Below are 18192 nucleotides of genomic sequence, written 5' to 3'. Positions count from 1 at the left end.
GGGTGATTTACACCTGAATCACACCATCCTGAACTGCCTGATGCGAGTGGGTAAACTCAGCAGTTTCAGATGCGCAGGGGTGGAAAGTCAGAATGCACTCCAGCCTGTGTTCCCTGCTTGGCCAGGGGCAGCGCGCCCCTTACCACTTTGACCTCTCACCTCCAAGTGAAGAGCCAGAGCAAGTTGTCCCCAGACCTACAAGTCACCCACAACTACAAGTCAAAGCAGACAAACCTCAAGTTTTTAAAGGCCTGTCATGTGGAGGACCTGAAGCCTGGGTGGGGTTTAACAGTTCTGCTCTTTAACCCCAACTTCTTGGGTTTTTTTTTAAACTGTCCTGTCCCTTCTTATGTTCCATTATGAATCAAGTGCATTAAAGTATCCTTCAAAAACGTTAATACTACCATAGATAATTAGGATTATTACTAGTCTAACTGCAAGTATTAGATAACACAGTCTTTCAATAAATATTTATCACATACTTATTATATGTGAGACACAGAGCTAGGGATGTAACAGGAACATACCCTTCCGTATAACATGGCTCCTCCTTTTAGGGAACTCAGAATGAATGGGCTTCAGCTGCCCTGTATTATCCTGTTAATGCTTCCATTTCACCACAAACCATGTTGGATGGTGATGAGTGCACACTCATTTCACTGTGAGCACCCTTGCACGACGAGCAGGGTCTGTCTTATTTGTGCCAGGACAATGCATCAGGGACACTCAGTGTTCTCTGTATGAGCAGAATTAAAACTCAGCTTCCTCTCCTCCGTTCCTTGGCCCTCCATCTCCATCACCATCTCACCAACTTCCAGGGACTGGAAGAGTGAGGAAAAACTCTTCAAGGACCACAAAGCCTGTGTTACTGGATATCCTTCTGCAGAGATCTGTCAGAGCTACAATGAGAATTAGTTTCTGCATGCCTGACACACTTCTGTTTAAATCAGCATTTCTCAAACTGCAAATTGCTGCCTATTCTCTGGCAGTCAAATCGATTTCATGGGTTGCAATCAGCTGTTGCTTCTTTTAAAAAAAAAAAATATATATATATAATCAAAATGTATTGCATATGGTAAGGATGGGACTTGTTTTATAAAGCTTTTGTTTCTGTATCAATTGATCTATCTACACTGGATCTCAAAGAAGAATGCATTTCTTACTGTGGGTCATGGTCAAAAAGGTTTCGAAAGGCTAGTTTGGATAATGCTTCTTTACATGGAATACTCACTATTCACAGAGAGATTCCTTTTCAAATACTGCCCAGATGCCATCTGGCATCTGACATTCAAGGAACAGGGCACCCTAAGCATGATTCTTTTGTTGTTTTTAAACTCTAAACCACACGTAGTCTCAAATTCCCAGACCCCAGAATCTACACAGTACAAAGTTTCTGCCTGTGGCCTCTGTACTAGGACCAAGTTTCTTTGTGCAGCTCTCATGCCTTGGGCCCTTCTGAGGTACCTCATGAGGGGAAAAAGGAGGAACTCGCTGGGCTGACTTACGTAACGGGGTCAGTTACAACACACCCTGCCCTCTAGTTCCTCCTGGCAAGCAGGCCATTGCTGGTTGCATGAGAGTGCATCAGTTTACACTGGAGCTGGGACAGTAAGATCAAGAAAAGGTGGGTCCCACTTGCACCCACCGGGGCTGGCCCACGGCAGCCCCCTCCGTACCCCGTGACCACGCAGAGGGGGAGCTGGAAGCCACCTTCCCACTCAGCACACCATTCAGGCTTCGGGGCGGGTAGGAGCAGCGATGAGGCGGCAGCCTGCATGTGCCAAGGAGACGGGACAGGAGGTGGCTGCTGCCACCACAGCATATGTCGCCAAAACTGTCCTTGTAACCAAGCACAAGGCAGGGAAACCACAGACCTGGGCAGTAGAACCTTCTAAATTTGAATCCTAGCTCTGCCTCTGGTTTCTTGCTTACATGTAGGAGGGTTCCGGGTCACATCAGGACAACACAGAGATCCTGTTACCCTCTGACCAAGAGCAGTGACCCACAGGTTTGTGGTTGGAAAGGCCCCACGGGGCTCTGAGCAGCGCACCTCCCTGAAAACCCTCCCACGTCAGACTGGGCTTGAGAATGGAGTAGGTTTTGTTCTACCTCCTGCTCTCCAGAGAGCTCTTCTATTCTGTCCTTCCCTGGGCTTGAGAAGATGGCCAGATAACCTGCCAACAGACACACCCCCCCGGGGGGCGGACGGCACGGCAGGGCCTGAAGGAGTAAAGCAGCCCTGCCCCCTGGCCTCCCCAAGGAGGGCACCGATGGGGACTGCTGCTCCAGGGCTCTGCAGGGGTTGCGCAGAACGCCCCTCAATTCCCCCGCACGCTTTTGCTGAGGGTGGGATCACACTGACCAGGGCTGAAATCAGCCCCAGCAATTTTACCTTACAGCCCACTCTGGGCTTATTTTGAGGCAGTATAGCCCAGAGGTGGGGGAAACAGCTCTGGATGCCCTTCCAGGCCTGGTTTCTATCTTTATCTGACTTCCCCTGCATTCATTTATTTATTTGTTTGTTTATTTATTGGCTGCATTGGGTCTTCCTTGCAGCGCGCAGGCTTTCCCTAGCTGCGGCAAGCCGGGGCTACTTTTCGTTGCGGTGCGGGCTTCTCATTGCGGTGGCTTCTCTTGTTGCAGAGCACTGGCTCTAGGTGCGCGGGCTTCAGCAGTTGTGGCATGCAGACTCAACAGTTGTGGTTCGCGGGCTCTAGAGTGCAGGCTCCGTTGTGGCGCATGGGCTCAGCTGCTTCGTAGCATGTGGGATCTTCCGGGACCAGGGAACGAACTTGTGTCCCCTGCATCTGCAGGCTGATTCTTACCCACTGCGCCACCAGGGAAGTCCCCTCCCCTCCATTCTTGCCTATGGGGATCCCCAGGTCATTGCTCTGCAGGTAGGAAGGTGACCTGTAGTTGTCCCTGTCTGCAGAAATGTCTGTTGAGCCCTGTGGTTCTGGCCGCAGGCAGGGGCAGGGCTGCCCGGAGCCCCCTGGGCAGGGCTCCACAGGCTGCCTGGGCCTCTTCCAGGAAGGGCTCGATGTTCTCCATCCCAGCAGTGGAGCTAGAGCCCTGCAGCAGGCAGACCTCTCAGGCCCCAGAGCCAATATGGCCATAGCTTGGCTAAGGCCTGGCTGCCTGACAGCAGCAAGGTTTTGAGAAACATTTTTCTTTATGGATAGGAAGTGACCATTTCCTCTTCTCTCTCATGCCCCTCCCTGCACTCTGCTATAAACCAAGTCAGTTTGATTCCTTTACCTTCAAAACAGACTTGAGCCGAGGGTGCCGGGTAGGCAGAAGCTCAGCGCTGCAAACTCCCCAGAGCGGCTGCTGTCACTGGAACCCTGCCTTGCCTTTCCCTCACCTGGGCTTGCTGCGTCCTGTTCCTGAGGAGGCGTCCAGCCGCATCCCTCACACCTTTAAGGCAATGTTAACCTTGGCCCTGCCCAGCGAAGAAAGACCATTCTATGTTTCATCTGTAATTTAATAAGAAAATCATTTACAGAATATTTTATGCAGTCTCAGGTGAAGGAAAGAGAGCGCGACTGGAACTCAGCAGGCCTGGGTTCTTGTCTCAACTCTGTTACCAACTAGCCATTGGCCTTGGGAAAGTCACATGACTTCCCTGGGCCTCTCTTTCAAAGAAGAGGTTAGGCAAAATGGTCTTCACCTTTACTAGTTCACCTGGCTTCCCCTGTCCAACATTCTGGGATTTTATGAAAGAGTCTACATTTTATAGTTGAATATTATACTCTTCCCCCAAAAGCTGAATGTCATTCATTTATTCTTGAGAACGTCACTAGTCAATGATACTAGGCAGCATTTGTGACACTCTGGGAAGATTTTCTTCCTCATTAGAGACTGCTGAAGTCTTAGGGGTCATTTAGAATGTATGGCTGTGATGGGTGTCAGCTGTTAAAGTGGGTGATTCAGAGTAAAGCAAATGCGGGACTCCAAACACCATACAAAGAACAGGCCCTTCTGCTTCTGCTGAGAGGTCAGCTGTTGGTCTTTTTTTCTCCCCCCACCCCCCCGCTGTCCTTTTTGCAATGTGTTGGTGACACTAACCCAGAAGTATGCAGAGAAACAGGAAATCCAGGTTACTTCCCCAGAACACTGGATCAGTGGTCAACCATCTGTATGAAGAAAGCTGGGGCCACATGGACTAGACTGAATCTTGCCTCTGCCAAGTTAGCCATGTGAACTTGGGCAAGCTGACGATCCGCAAATTCCTCATCTATAAGATGAAGATAACAGTGCCTGCCTCACAGGTTTGTTACATGGATTCAGTGAGTTAATTCAGAGCACTGAGAACATTACCTGGTACATACTAAGCAATATCTATGTTATTAGATGCTATCATTATTACTACTTGTCCAAACATCATTACTATAAATCTGAAGAGAAATAATTCATTCCCGACTTCTGTGAGTAAGCCAGAGAAGGCAGGCAACCTCTTCTCTTTTCTAATGACATCTTTCTAAGGGCAGCCACAGCTTAGTCCAGCTCACAACGTTTCCCTGCACTTCTGGGGCCCCCACCCAGCAACCTCCTTAGGTCGGGAAGCTTCTTACCCTGCAGAGGACACTTAGGATCTGATCCGAGTCTCTTCACTCCCACTGCTGGGGCTTCTCCCTGTTAGCTCAGGACCACCAGATTCTTTCCCAGTTGTCACTGCTGACCTCTGCACTCTCTCTACCACCAGGAACTTCCTCCCTTTTCCTCCCTTCCTCTGTGTTGCTGGGGCCAGAGCTGAAGGGGACAAAGGGGAAGTTTCTACTAGGGCTCCATCCTCCCTTGGGCATCTGGGATGGAACGCAGAAAGCATCTTCTCCTAGTCACAACCTTATCTACAAATGGTGGTTGGGCTCCCTCGGGCATCAGTCCTAAGGTTCAGCTTCCCGGGTGGACAAGTTTGTCTAAACTCTCTGTAAAGCAAAAAGTCCACAGGGGCACCATTTACCAGGGTGTTGGTCCAAGATCTTTCCATGCACAACTGGAGATCATGTAATGTTAGCACCAATCTCAAGAAGCAAGAGCAGTGTGCAGTTTCTTAGATGCCACCCAAGATGGTCTGCCTCTGAGCCAAAACAGCAATGTGTTGTTCCTCAGACCAGGAGTAAGAAGCACAAACAAGAGACTCAACCAGCAATGGTCACAACCATCAGTCAATGGTCACTGCAGAACTCCCAAGGCAAAGCCCCACGTGGGTACGTTTCTCCACCCCGGGGAATCCCCACCATCACAGTGAACATCCTTCAAAGCACACACTTACAGTCACCTGCTTATGGTGTTTGGTCTGAGACTGTACAAAGCGCACATTAGCGAGAAATGACCTCTGCCTTCTAAGAGGCTGCAAAGGCAGACGTATACAAAACTCAGCAATACATGTGTTTTCCCAATAACATTTAGAATTGGTACTTCCTGGTTCTATCTGAAGTGTTCTTTAGGGGTAAGCCAATGACACATGTGTGTACGTGTGTGTGCACATGCACCTGTGGGTGGTAGATGGTGAGGACACGCGGTTTCAGGGTTGGGACTGTGTGCACTAACTCAGAACAAGGATGAGTACGATGGATGTGTACAGGCACACACAAGCTAGTGTGATTTTCACTGGAGGTAAACAAAACAAGATCTGCCAGGCATACCTGGACTCATCTGGCTCACATCTCACTCCCACAAATAACATTACAAGGAAGTCTCAGGGTAATAGCTAATGGTCTTTTTTCAAGAATACAATAAGATTCAAGTACAAATGAAGAACCTGATGAGTTTGCTGAGCTATGATTTGATCTTTATAAATAACATAATACAGGCACACTACTTTAGCTAAATGAGAGAGGCAATAGACATCATTTCTGTCTCTTATTTGCCAATACTTAGTCAAAAACAGATTAACATTTCAGATTTACCAAATTTCTAAGTTAAACTGTTAACAACTGCATAGTTTAGACAGCACCTTATCTGGAGATGTCAGGTCTGTCCCATCACAGGCATCGCAGACATCCTAGCCTCAATCTTCTCCCCATTCTTACAAATTCCTCTACTTTATTTTTGCACAATGTTTTATTGTGGTCAAGGTCATGTGACCACTAGGCAACAAAGCTGGGATTATAAACCAGTGGTAAACTCCTAGACTACTGCTCTTTTCACTTTATGACTCTACCTTTAGCAGAGGATTCAGCACAAAAGGAATTAAGTAAATAAGCTAGTTGATATCAAGTCTTAACCTGGAAGTGACTTTCAAGAGTCTACTCCATCTCTGAGGATTGATGCACATCCAAAACCAGGGGCAGAATGAAAGTGATGGAAGGGCAGAGGGGACATATACCCTCAGGCGACAGCATATGGGGGCCCCAAGAAGATAAGTGTTTGCAAATCCCGATGCCAAAACTATGGTCTGTGCCCAATTCCCCCTGGGCACGACTTTCCCTCACTGCCACTCTCTGGCTAAAACGTGATGCAGCTCCCTGCCAAGGCCAACCAGGTACCCAGAACCCAGTTCAGCTTTAGCACTCTGGCTAGTTGAGGGTCAGTGGATTTCTGGCCTTGAGAATGACCTGTGTTTTTGAGTGGTGCAGAGTTCAGTCCTGCAGAACTGGGCCACTCGTGGAGACTCAGGGTCTAATGAGTTTCCTATTCTCATCAGACCTCCCATCTCATTGCAATGAAGTCTCCGTTAAGACTGACTATGAGAAGTATATGGACAAGGCTGCATACTGTGAACTCAGCTCCCGTGGACCTTTGGGTTCTGCACAAGAACAGGCGTTCTGAGGAATTCCTCTGGCTACATTATGCCAGGACTTCAGCTTCAGGCTCCCCTGGGACCTTGTGCTCCTCCCTGAGTTAGCCTGGCTCCCTCCAGGCAGACGTCAGTTGGCCCATCTAGTCTGCAGCCTTTTCCCAGCAGGAGGCTCTTGGCTTGTTTCAGCCCCAATAGTCTGGCAGGAGGTACAAACATTTTTCTAGGGACACTGATCTGAACAATTCCACCTCATTCAGGAGACCCAGCTCTCAGAGGGTCCAACTCTGATGTGTTCTTCAGCTTCCTCTTTTTAAAACACTTACATTAAAAACAGAATTAACACTGCGACTTCCCTGGTGGTCCACTCGTTAGAATCCATCTTCCAATGCAGGGGATGTGGGCTCAATCCCTGGTTGGGGAACTAAGATTCCACATGCCTCGGGGCAACTAAGCCCATGGGGCAACTAAGTCCATATGCCACAACTACTGAGCCCATGCACCACAATTAGAGAGAAACTCGTGCACCACAACAAAGAGCCAGCAACCACAATGAAAGATTCCGCATGCTGCAACTAAGACTGGATAAAGCCAATAAATAAATAAATTAATTTAAAAAAAATAAAAACAGAGCAATGCTTTATTATGGTAGATATCAAGGACTCACAGGGCTTCTTAATTTTCAGTTCCAATGTCTGCTGCCCAGACACAATCTTTTTGCCATCTGTGTCAGGTTAGTTACGAAGCACTGTTATTATTCTGGGCTACACAATGCTGGCCCGACCCACCCAAATACAAGAAATTTTGCGGATTGATTTAGTTATTCTGTTCATATAAATGAATCCAGTTGTACAGCTGTTTCTGATTAGCCAATGCACTTCTGGAGTTATATACAAATAATTTTATAATGAACTCAGCAACTACAAGGACAGGAGCAGTGGAATCTAGTCTCACCTCCCAGAAAAACGAGCAGAAGCAACAAGGGCAGGGGCTTTCAACCACCCTCCAGGTTTAAACTCCTGTCTGCTGTGATTCACTTCTTCCTCCTGATGTAACTGAGCATAACTTACAACTAACGCTCTCGAAGAACGTGTGTCTTCAGACTTTAAGATTCAAGAGGGAAACCCAGTTAGCTGTGCAAGCTTAAAACTCCTTCAAAATCTCCCATCTTTGCATTTTATAAGTGTCCATTTTTCCTGTTAAAACATTTATATTTCCTGAGACAATGTGTTGCATAATATATTTCAGAAAGAGAAAACTGGAATCAAAAGGTCTGCATTTACTTTGTTATATGTAGATATCGAGTGTGTTGTTTCACTTCAATACAGAACAATTAAGTTCAGTGAGCTTAGGCTCAAGTTTCTCTTCTCCAGGTCTGGAAGACAAACCATGTGCGCATTAGAAAATTAAGGAAAAGACAGAGCATGAATAATTCAAATAAATGGAATTTAAAAAAAAAAAGGTAAAGAGAGTGACAAGTGCTCCCCAAAGAAATCATTTGAAACAAAACAGGAAAAAGAGATTAGAAAGTTTATACTTCTAAAATGAATTACACTGGCAAGGATGTAGGGAAACAGATATTTTCAAATAGTTTTAGTAGGACTGTGAATTACCACAACTTTTGGAAAGTAATACCCCTTTACAGGCTCTGACAGAAATCAAAGCTTCTGTGTGTTAGTATGTTCTGAACTCACGTATGTTCAGGGAAGAATTGTAGTAGCACAAAACTTGAAAAAATATGAGTGGTTAAATTATGGACTATTAATCAGCCATAACATAAATTTTTTAATTTGGAGAGAATGTCTATAATGCTTTGTTATGTTAAAAAAATCTGTGGATATCAAAAAAGATATCTTCACCCCCATGTTTATGGTAGCGTTATTTACAATAGCCAAGATAAGGAAACAACCTAAGTGTCCATCAACAGATGAATGGATACAGAAAATCTCTCTCTCTCTCTCTCTCACGAATATTATTCAGCCAAGAGAAAGAAGGAAATCCTTCCATTTGTGACAACATGGATGGATCTTGACGGCGTTATGCTAAGTGAAATAAGTCAGAAAAAGAAAAATACTGTATGATCTCACATGAAGAATCTAAAAAAGTCAAACTTGTAGAAACAGAGATTACAATAGTGGTTACCAGGGCTGGGTGGGAAGGGGGGAGGTAGGAGAATTGGGAAGATGTTGGTCAAAGGGCACAAGCTTTCAGTGACAGGATGAATACGTTCTAGAAATCTAATGCACAATATAGTGATTATAGTTAGCAATACTGTTTTAAATACTTGAAAGTTGCTAAGAGACTAGATCTTAAATGTTCTCATCATTAGAAAGTAATGATAATTATGTGACATGATGGAGGTTAACCAACCTAGGGTGGTGATATATTCCAGTATATGAGTGTATCAATAAAATCAACACGTATAACTTAAACTTATACAATGTTATATATCAATTATACCACAATTAAAAATCACGTACCCTAATGTGTACAATGTTTATATTTTTAATAGAAAAATTATTTATGTGAATATATATTTGTATAGAGTTTTATAAACAAAGAAGAAAGAAGGGCACATCCCAAACTGGTAATATTGATTACCACGAGTGGTTAGATTGAGAGACATAGGAGAAAAATTATTAACTTTTCTCTTTTGTCTTATTTATATCAAGCACAAAATACTTTTGTGATCTCAACAAGGTAAAAACTACAATTTAATTTTTTTTAAGTGATGAGTCACATTTTCAGCAAAAACAAGGAAGCAAAGACTGAATAACAAAGACTGAGCACCTGGCTTGGTGGTTAACAAAAGGGACATGTTTCATCACAGCAAAGTAGAGATGATGTATACAAAAACTCTGCACAGAAAGGAACGTTATGGTTACAATAACACCATAATACCCCAATGCACAGTCCCTTAACCAATTGAGAATTGTTTTCTCTTTTTCTTCTCCTAGTTCCTCACCGAAGGGAGAAGATTAAGGGGGGAAGGTTTACACTGTTGAATTAATAAGGTTCTAGCCCCAACATCTTTGTAAAGTATCACGCAAAGTAATCCCCAATTTTAACAATCATCTAATTTTTGATTTTGTCTCAAACTGCATGTGAGGCTTTTTTTTTTTTAACAGTGCTAAAACTATAGGTAAGAGAACAATGTGGAATTTTACTCACACAACCTGAGATTATTTAAACTGATGCTTTGGGTTAAATCTTAAACCACGCATGGCAACCAAATTCTGGCTCTAATAGGTAAGAATAGGTACTGCTAAAATAAATTACTACTTTTTAAAGATTTAAAAAGACTTCAACTACTTTGCCTTTTTCTAGGCCCTCAAAAATTGAATTAGAAACTTCAGTACTATCTGAAAACTTGTCTCAGTGTTCCTCAGCCTGCCTCCTGGGACCTGGGAAAGACAACTGGTTTAGTCTTGCCTCATCCTCCCTGCCCCACCCTTTTCCCTCTATCCATCACCCTGATCCTTCCTGAAAGTCCCTCCCGCAGCACATACACGGTGCTCCTTACATTATATGAGCCTGTTCAAGAACAGCCCATCTCTTCTCCTTTTATCTCTGGCTGATCTGACTGTCTCTACTATTTAAATATCCATCCCGATAACACAACACTATTGTGGTGAAGACACTGATCTCACTGTTTACATTTTTTTTTAAAAATAGCTAGGGTACATGTTTTCTCAAGATCTTCTCCAAGGTCTAAAGGTTCTCTGCTTTCAAAATCTATTCTGCCTAGAGGGGAAGACAGTCTCAGAGTTTCCTGAAATATTATTTGATAACATGTTCAACACTTCAAAATTGCATCATTCTAAGATGTGGCCAGATTTCTTTCTTGGTCCCTCCCAGGCCTGAATTCTTCAGTCAACGGACCTAATCTTCCGCATACGTCTACAGAAAAATGCTTGGGAAGTTTCAGAAACAGGCCGGGTGACACACAAGTGGCTGAAAAGCAAGAAATTCAACCAACTGTCCATTTGGCCTGTATAAGCCAACTAAATGATTACTTTGATGCTGTCACTGAATTGGTTGGTTGTTTGACTTGACTCAATGGACAAGTTGTCTGGGCATCACTAGCAAGAGCTAAGAGATGAGAAGATGGTCACTGAACAGGCATATATATCCACCTCGACAGCAGAATGCCACACAGCTATTAAAAACAAGCAGCGATATGTCCAAGAAATACTAAAAATCAGGCAAGCAGAATGCAAATATCCACATAACACAGTCTCAAACATGTGGGGTAGAGGAGGGAGACAGGATGAATGTAATCAAACTGTGTTTAGCTGTTACAATGAGGTAAGGTATACACATTACATACAGTCTTTAAAGTAATCAAGTATTGCCTAGGAGAGAAAAAATATATTTAAATAATGTAAATGTATACAAATACATATATATATAAAACATATAGATGTGTATTGCCTATGCAAGAAAAATAGAAAATATCTAAAATTAACTTTTATTTTAAAGTGTAATTGACTCCTCTGGCCAAGGAAACTATTTGGGCCTCAACTTTCCGTTTTATTCCCCAGTTCCTTCCTCCTGCAGATATCTCTTACCTAAGAGAACGACTTCTCCAAATACAAAGGAGCCTGTGGCAGTCTGGGGAGAGGCGAGTGTCCTTCAATTTTGCTTACACTCCTTTCTCCAGTTGCACATCACCTCTTAGCTCAAAGAAAAAGATGGAAAATCTGCGGACGGGAGAGTCCAAACTCTCACTAATGTGGAAGTGAAGTATTAGATCAGAAAATGTTACTTCTTAGCTTCTGCAATAATAATTCCCACATTCCCTACAAGAACACAAAATCCCATTCCTTTAGTATTAAGATCATCGTTATTGTCCAACTTGGAAGATATAAAGATAAACAGCATTTAAAGATAATTATGTATGTGATAAAAAGTAATGTTGTATTATACATATCAATCATGGTGAAGGATGAAATCACTCTCAGGATGAAACTTGTTTCCCAGCGTCTTCAGAAGCCAACATCAAGATCTACTTTGCCTACGTAAAAAATTCACTCATCTCAAACCTTACCACCAGAGTGGTGGAAATAAATTGCCATTCAACAAACATTAACTGAGAACTACTATACAAGAACCTACTACTCCTGACAGAATATAAAAAAAAAAAAAAATTAAGTTATTGTCTTCAATGAGTTTACAGCCTAGAAGGAGAAAAAACACATGCCAGTGACTCCAACAGAGAATACAGTGGATTCTGAGCCACAGGTGAGGCCCAAACAGACAGCAATGAGAATTTACCAAGAAGAAGGAGGAATGGGCTCCAGAAGAGAGTATTTGGGCTTTTCTTAAGAAGCATGTTTTTACAATGTGAACCATGTTCATCAAAGCCACTAAACTAACAAAATTTGTAGGTGATTTTGTCTCCTGTTTATTTTAGCTATATTCTTTTATTGAGTATTAACAAAGTCTGGTATTTTTCTTCTAAACAAGTCCTTGTAGCCAATTTGAAGAATCTATAGGATTCAACATACAGGTGAGGAGAAGGGCGTGTCAAGAAAAGAAATGGCAATGCAGAGGCACAGAGATGGGAAGGGAAAAGAATCTTTGGCTGGAGTCCACTGCGTGAAAAGTGGTGTCTAATACGGCAGAAGGTGAGGTTAAGGGTTAAAAGTGCAGAGTTTGGAATCAGACTGCCCCAGGCTTGAATACTGGTTCTGTCACTAGCTGTGTGACCTTGGGCAAGTTACCTAACTTCTCTCAGTCTCAGGCTCCACATACATGTATATAGAATCTACCTCCACAGGGTTGTGTGACTAATAAATGATTCAATTAAATGACACAGTAAGTGGTAAAGTGAAAGAAAGAGAGAGAGAGAAAGAAAGAAAGAAAGAAAGGAAGGAAGGAAGGAAGGAGAGAGGGAGGGAGGGAGGGAGGAAGGAAGGAAGGAAAGAAGGAAGGAAGGAAGGAAGGAGAGATTTTGTAAAGCTTGGGCCAGATCATAGAAAGCTTTGAAAATCTGATTCACTTAAATTAATATCGCTAAGCAATAAAAGGAAATCAAAAAGAAGATATTGAGTTATACTGGAAAGATGGCTTATTAGAAGAGAAAAAATATATCCCTAGCAAGCAATGCTAAAATGTTATAGTCAGCCCTCCACATCTGCAAATTTCTGTATCCACAGGGGGTCCTGGACCAATCCCCCTCAGATACGGAGGGATGACTACTTGCATAACATCGCAGCAACATGTTTTTACAATATGAACCATGTTTCTGAAACTTCTATTGAAAAGTGTAGGTGACTGTGTTGCCTGTTTATTTTAGCTATGTTGCTTTATTGAGTATTAGCGAGGTCAATTATTTTTGACTTCTTACCACGTATGGATGCCTGACCTGAAGCCTGCAATGCTGAGCAGGCCCCCTAGGAATCAGTCAACGTTTCCTGACCCCTGGCCCCCGGAGAACACCAGAGCCGTGCTACTCCTACCCAAAGCAGCTGGGCCTGGGGCAAGCAGTCCCCCTGGTCACCCCACACGGACGATGGCCACTGTGTGACTACCACAACATGTTACCCCGGCACTTCCTGGTGCCAAAGGGACAGGGAAGTAGCACACCTTTTTCCCTCGCCCTTTATCTGCCTTGGTCATCTCTGCAGAGCAGCTCCACTGGCTAAGCAGACAGCACAGGCTAGCAGGCCCCCACCCCGCCCCCATACTGACATTCTCCTCTGTGACATCCCTCCCCCTCAGCTGTTAAGAGAATACGTGAGGTGATCAGTGTGAGACACTCAAGAAACTACAGACAGCTGAGGGATTATTATGTGCTAATTTATATAAAAAAGCAGATCCTATGTTTAGGCTCTTTTCGTGTTTCCACATGGACAGAAGGATACCAACACAGTGTTTCGTACAAACTAACACTGGTGGTAATAATGCCCACAGACCACAGCAGTAGCAGCACTGTCCTGGATAATCCGCCAACTGGTCCACATCCACCACCTCATCGGACCCTCAGAACCACCCCGTAGGTAGAGTTGGTTACTCTGCTTTTTTGTTTTTTAATTAATTTATTTTTTGGCTGCATTGCGTCTTCATTGCTGTGATGTTACTCTGATTTTAAAGATAAAGAAACAGAAGTCACAGAACATGTAGAAGACAGAGCTGGAAGTGGAAGATCTGCCTGACCTCCTGGGCCATGGTTTTACCTTTAGGGAACTCCGCGGGTGGTAGTACGTCAGTACCATCTGGGGGGCTTTCAAAAATAGATTCCTGGGCCTCACCGCAGCCTTACAGAATCAAGCCTTTATAAGTCACACCCATGACGAAGGACCGGCATACTTCAATACTGGTTAAAGCGTGTTAGGTAGCACAGCATTACTCAACTAATTGAAGGTTTTCTGGGGAATTTGGTGTGCCTCAGAGTTTTTATTACTCCAAAGTATACAAGGCACAGAGTTAATTATTTTAACCTGACCATAATCCCTACAAGGTGAGGAACAATTCATAAATGAGGGCTGGGCAATGAGGCCAGTAAGGACGTATTCATTTCTCCCAGGGAGGAGGAAGCTGAACTGTTCCTCAACTGGAGCAGGGAAGATGGAACACAATGTAACATGTGCCTATGAATCTTCCCGTGCCTGGCACATGGTAGACACTTAATAAATACTTGTTAGATGGACAAATGAGGGAAGACTGACTCCTCCAGCTGGTAGTAATTTCACTCTCCTCTAAATTCCCTGTATTTGATCTGTACCTTTTTTTCATCTTATTTACTACATTCTGCCCTGCATTCCTGCTGTTCAAAACCATGTCTCATCTCTACCAGAAGGTAAGCGTACAGGAACCAACTCCATCTCCTTCTGAGCTAGGTATCCCCTTCTACCCCTAGCACAGTGATCCCTAACAGGGACCCTCAATGCCGAATGAGCATCTTGCTTGATTTCAACTGTGACCTGATTCACATATGTGCGCCCCGGTTATTCACAAGGCCTATCAAGCCTTCCAGCACCGCTGCATAATTGTGGATTGCTGGGTCACAGTGGCAGAGAAACCTCTGTATGAAAATCATTAGGAATTTGGTAGACCTCATGGGAGGACATGAAACTTCTAAACTATTGATAATTGCCAGCAATTGTGTTGATGGCTCTGGGAGACAGAATCCCAAATAACAGATGCTTAAAAGTGAAGGGGTTACAGCAACAACAACCAAAACAAGCACTTATGTTTAATTCTGTTCTCCTGATGTGCATCATAAAAACCATATATGTTCCTAAAATTACAACCATAGCGAGGAATACCCTTCTCACAGAAACAAATACTTCTCACGAAAGCGAGCTCATCCCTGGCCAGAGCAACTAAGTACGTTTAAAAAGGCATCCCACCTTCTCCTCACTGCCCCTGCCCCACCACTTTAGCTCTTTACTGTTCTTGTGTGTTGGTGCTACATACTGCAGGGTGTGGCCCTCCAAAGCCTCTTGCTGTGCTGCTTTTTGCTGTTTCACACGTCATTATCCCACTTGATCCTCACAGGATGAGATGGAGGAAGAGCAAAGGTTATCAACCCCATTTCTTGGATGAGATAAGTGAGGCTCAAGGTACACAAAATGCATGATATGCCTAAGGGACCAGAAAGTGGTTGAACACACAGTAGACACTTAATTGCTGAAATGAACAAACAAATGAAAGAAGGCATGAATCTCTCCACCTGGAAGTAATCTCATTGTCTCTAAATGCACCAGAATCTGATTTTACCTTGCTTACAAATCTCTCTGCTCTACATCACACAAACCTAAGAGTTTATGTGCTGCCCAGGGAGCCAAAGTTATGGCAAAGGTTGGGTAGGTCCCAAGGAAGACGATATTAAAATGTTCTAACAACATCTGCAGAGTCTAGTCTGCACAATTCCACTCAACAGGTAACGGGCTCCTACAGGTGGCTGGGGATCTGGTCCCTGAGAAACTCAACCTTGTGGGGAATGTCAGGCAGGTAAAGATACACAGCAAGAGCAGAAGGCAGAGTTGTAAGCACTGTAAAGAGGGATTAAGATGCAAATACTGATGCGGGATCTCTCACCTCCAGAAGTCAAAAGGTATTTTACACAAAGTGAAAATGAAAATTAATTGGAGTTATTTTATCTGCTACAGAAAAGGGCATTTTTTTTTGAGGAGGAAAAAATATGCCCATGACGCAAAATGAAGCTACAGTATTGTTTTGGAATTGCCTTGGGAAACTGGCAAAAGAAAACCCACCCAGGGTGGGACTCTACCCAGGGGCTCGGCGGCTGCCCCGCCTAAAGCCTGGGACTACGCATAGCCAGCGATTGGGGGTGAGGTCCAGTGACCATCCAGGGGACAACGGTGACAGGCAATTTTCAGAAAAAGGGACCAAGTCCATCCAGTTACTGCTGACATCTTGAGACGCTTCCCAGAGAACTGAGATAAAGTCAGGAGCCCCGTCGTCCCGGAAGGAATATGCATTCCTCCAGGATTAAGCAGGACCAGAGGGCTCGGCTCCTCACAGACACACCTTTTGTTAATCTCAAAGAGTTCAAAGTCTAACCATGGGTTAAAGATGTGGGTCACCCTGACTAGGTCAGCCGGATTCTCTTACCCTTGCAACTTTATTCTTTTTTCAAAACAAAATGTAGGGGGAGCGAGGCTGAAGTGAAGCTGTCCGGAAAGTTTGGGAGAGGCCCCGGGAGAAAAGCGCTGACGGGGACTGCAAGTCCTCTAAGGTCACCGCACACATCGAACGCGCGCGTCTACACCGCCCACGGCGCGGGCAGCAGCCTGCAGCACCCGGCGGGAGGCGAGTCTGGGAAGCCGAGGTGCGGGATGGCCACGATTCCCCAGCGAAGAAGGCGAAGCGGCTCCAGAGCAGGAACTCGCCCCGGGGGTGCCCGAAAGTTCCCATCCGCCCGCGCTGGGGGTGGGGGACAAGGGGGAAGACGCGCCCCAGCGCATCCCCGCCAAGCCCCCGCCTCGGGTACCGAAGGCGCGAGCCGGGCCGATCCCCCCGGGCGGCCCCAGGCTCGGCGGAGCCACGCAGCGCGCCCAGCCCCGGAGGCGCCGGCGTCCGGAGCCCATGGACCCGCGGCCCCTTCTTCCCCCGCCCGCCGGCCGGCCGGACGCGCGAGCCGCGGGGCCCGAGTCACGCCTCCCCCGACACCGCACTCCCGCGCCCCCGCCCACAGCGGACACGGCGCCGACGGCCCCGCGGCCCGCGCCCGCGCCCACCCGGCGCCGAGCCGCCCTGCCCCTCCCCGGGGTCCCCGGCGGCCGCGAGGGTCTCCACGGGCGCTGCCCTGAGTCCCCGGAACCCGGTGGCGCCCTCGGCGGCGGCGGTGGCGCGCCCCTTACCGCGCAGCGGCTCCGTGCGGCTCCAGGGCCCCGCGGCGCGCCGGGCATTTTTTTCTGGGAAACTTCTCCCGGGTCCGTAGGGCTGAGCCGGCCGGGCAGGAAAAGTGCTCCGCGCCGGGAGGCTGCGACCATCCGGGAACTTCGCTGGGATGTAAACCCTCCCCCTCGGCTCCCCGTCCCCCCCCCCGCGGCCCCGCCACATGTGGACGCGCCGCGACGCCGCCGCCGGCCCTTCGCCCTCCTCTCTGTGCGCCGCGCCCGCGCTGCCTGGGGCTGCGCCTCTGCGCCCCACGGCCTCGGGACCCCGAAGAGCGTCGCAGTAGTGGGGCGGTTGGGAGGCTGGGGCTGGTGTGTCGCTCCGGACCCCTCCCCTGTGTTTGCAGAGTAGCGAGAACTGGAAGGGGTGTCCCGCCGAGGGCCCTTTCCGCCGAGGACTGCAAGCTCTCCAGCTTCTCGCTGCCGGGGTGCCCCTCCCCGCAACCCCAAGGAAAGCCTTTTTTTCATCGCCTTCTCCTCTGTTCTCAAAAGAGAAGCCTGCTTCTCTTAAATTGAAAGTCATCTTAAAAATGAATTTTAAAATAGAGTGGCACCCACAGAGGCCCAAGGTCCATCCACATCTGTCTCCCTGACCACTGCATGGGGACAGCAGTGCTGCTCTTCTCATGGAAGGATGCCCGTCCCCGTCCCCCCCCCCCCCCCCCCCCAAGAATCGGCTGGGATTGAATAGTTTTGCTCCTAGTGGGGATGGATTTATCATCAGCCACCCACATCCTCAAATACGGTAGCATCAACAGCGAACATTTGGAAGAAGCTGAGGCTCTACTCTATTGCCAGAGCTGTTACTGACCAGCTCTGAAAGCCGCCACCTCCAGGCTCCAAAGAAAAGTTAACACTCACTAAGACGACACAGATGTTAGAACGTGTGCGATCGAAAAAAACGTAATGATCGATATAATAACGATTTAATCCTATTGTTAAAATATCAAGGCTGTGTATCCCCTGAAATAAAAGCAGAAAATGTGGGAATATATGCACTTCAGAACTGATGTCCTAGGCTAAGAAGGTGGTTCATCCTTGATTTTAAGCTGTCTGCTCCTAAGCCAGTTCCCATGTGCA

General features: G+C 46.1%; 1 protein-coding gene across 1 annotated transcript in view; it reads right to left on the bottom strand.

Annotated features, from left to right (window-relative positions):
• WIPF1 (WAS/WASL interacting protein family member 1) overlaps positions 1-17170 on the bottom strand; it is a 116415-nt gene extending 99245 nt beyond the window's left edge. Inside the window, exon 1 of the mRNA XM_057746010.1 lies at positions 17077-17170. The gene's annotated coding sequence lies outside the window, so the exon portion shown is untranslated. The remainder of the gene's footprint in view (positions 1-17076) is intronic.
• Between the last annotated feature and the right edge of the window lie 1022 nt (positions 17171-18192).

The sequence above is a fragment of the Hippopotamus amphibius genome, chromosome 8, assembly GCF_030028045.1.
Source record: "Hippopotamus amphibius kiboko isolate mHipAmp2 chromosome 8, mHipAmp2.hap2, whole genome shotgun sequence".
NCBI lineage: Eukaryota > Metazoa > Chordata > Mammalia > Artiodactyla > Hippopotamidae > Hippopotamus > Hippopotamus amphibius.
Note: the sequence above shows the minus strand (reverse complement) of the source record. Positions and strands in the feature narration are given on the sequence as shown.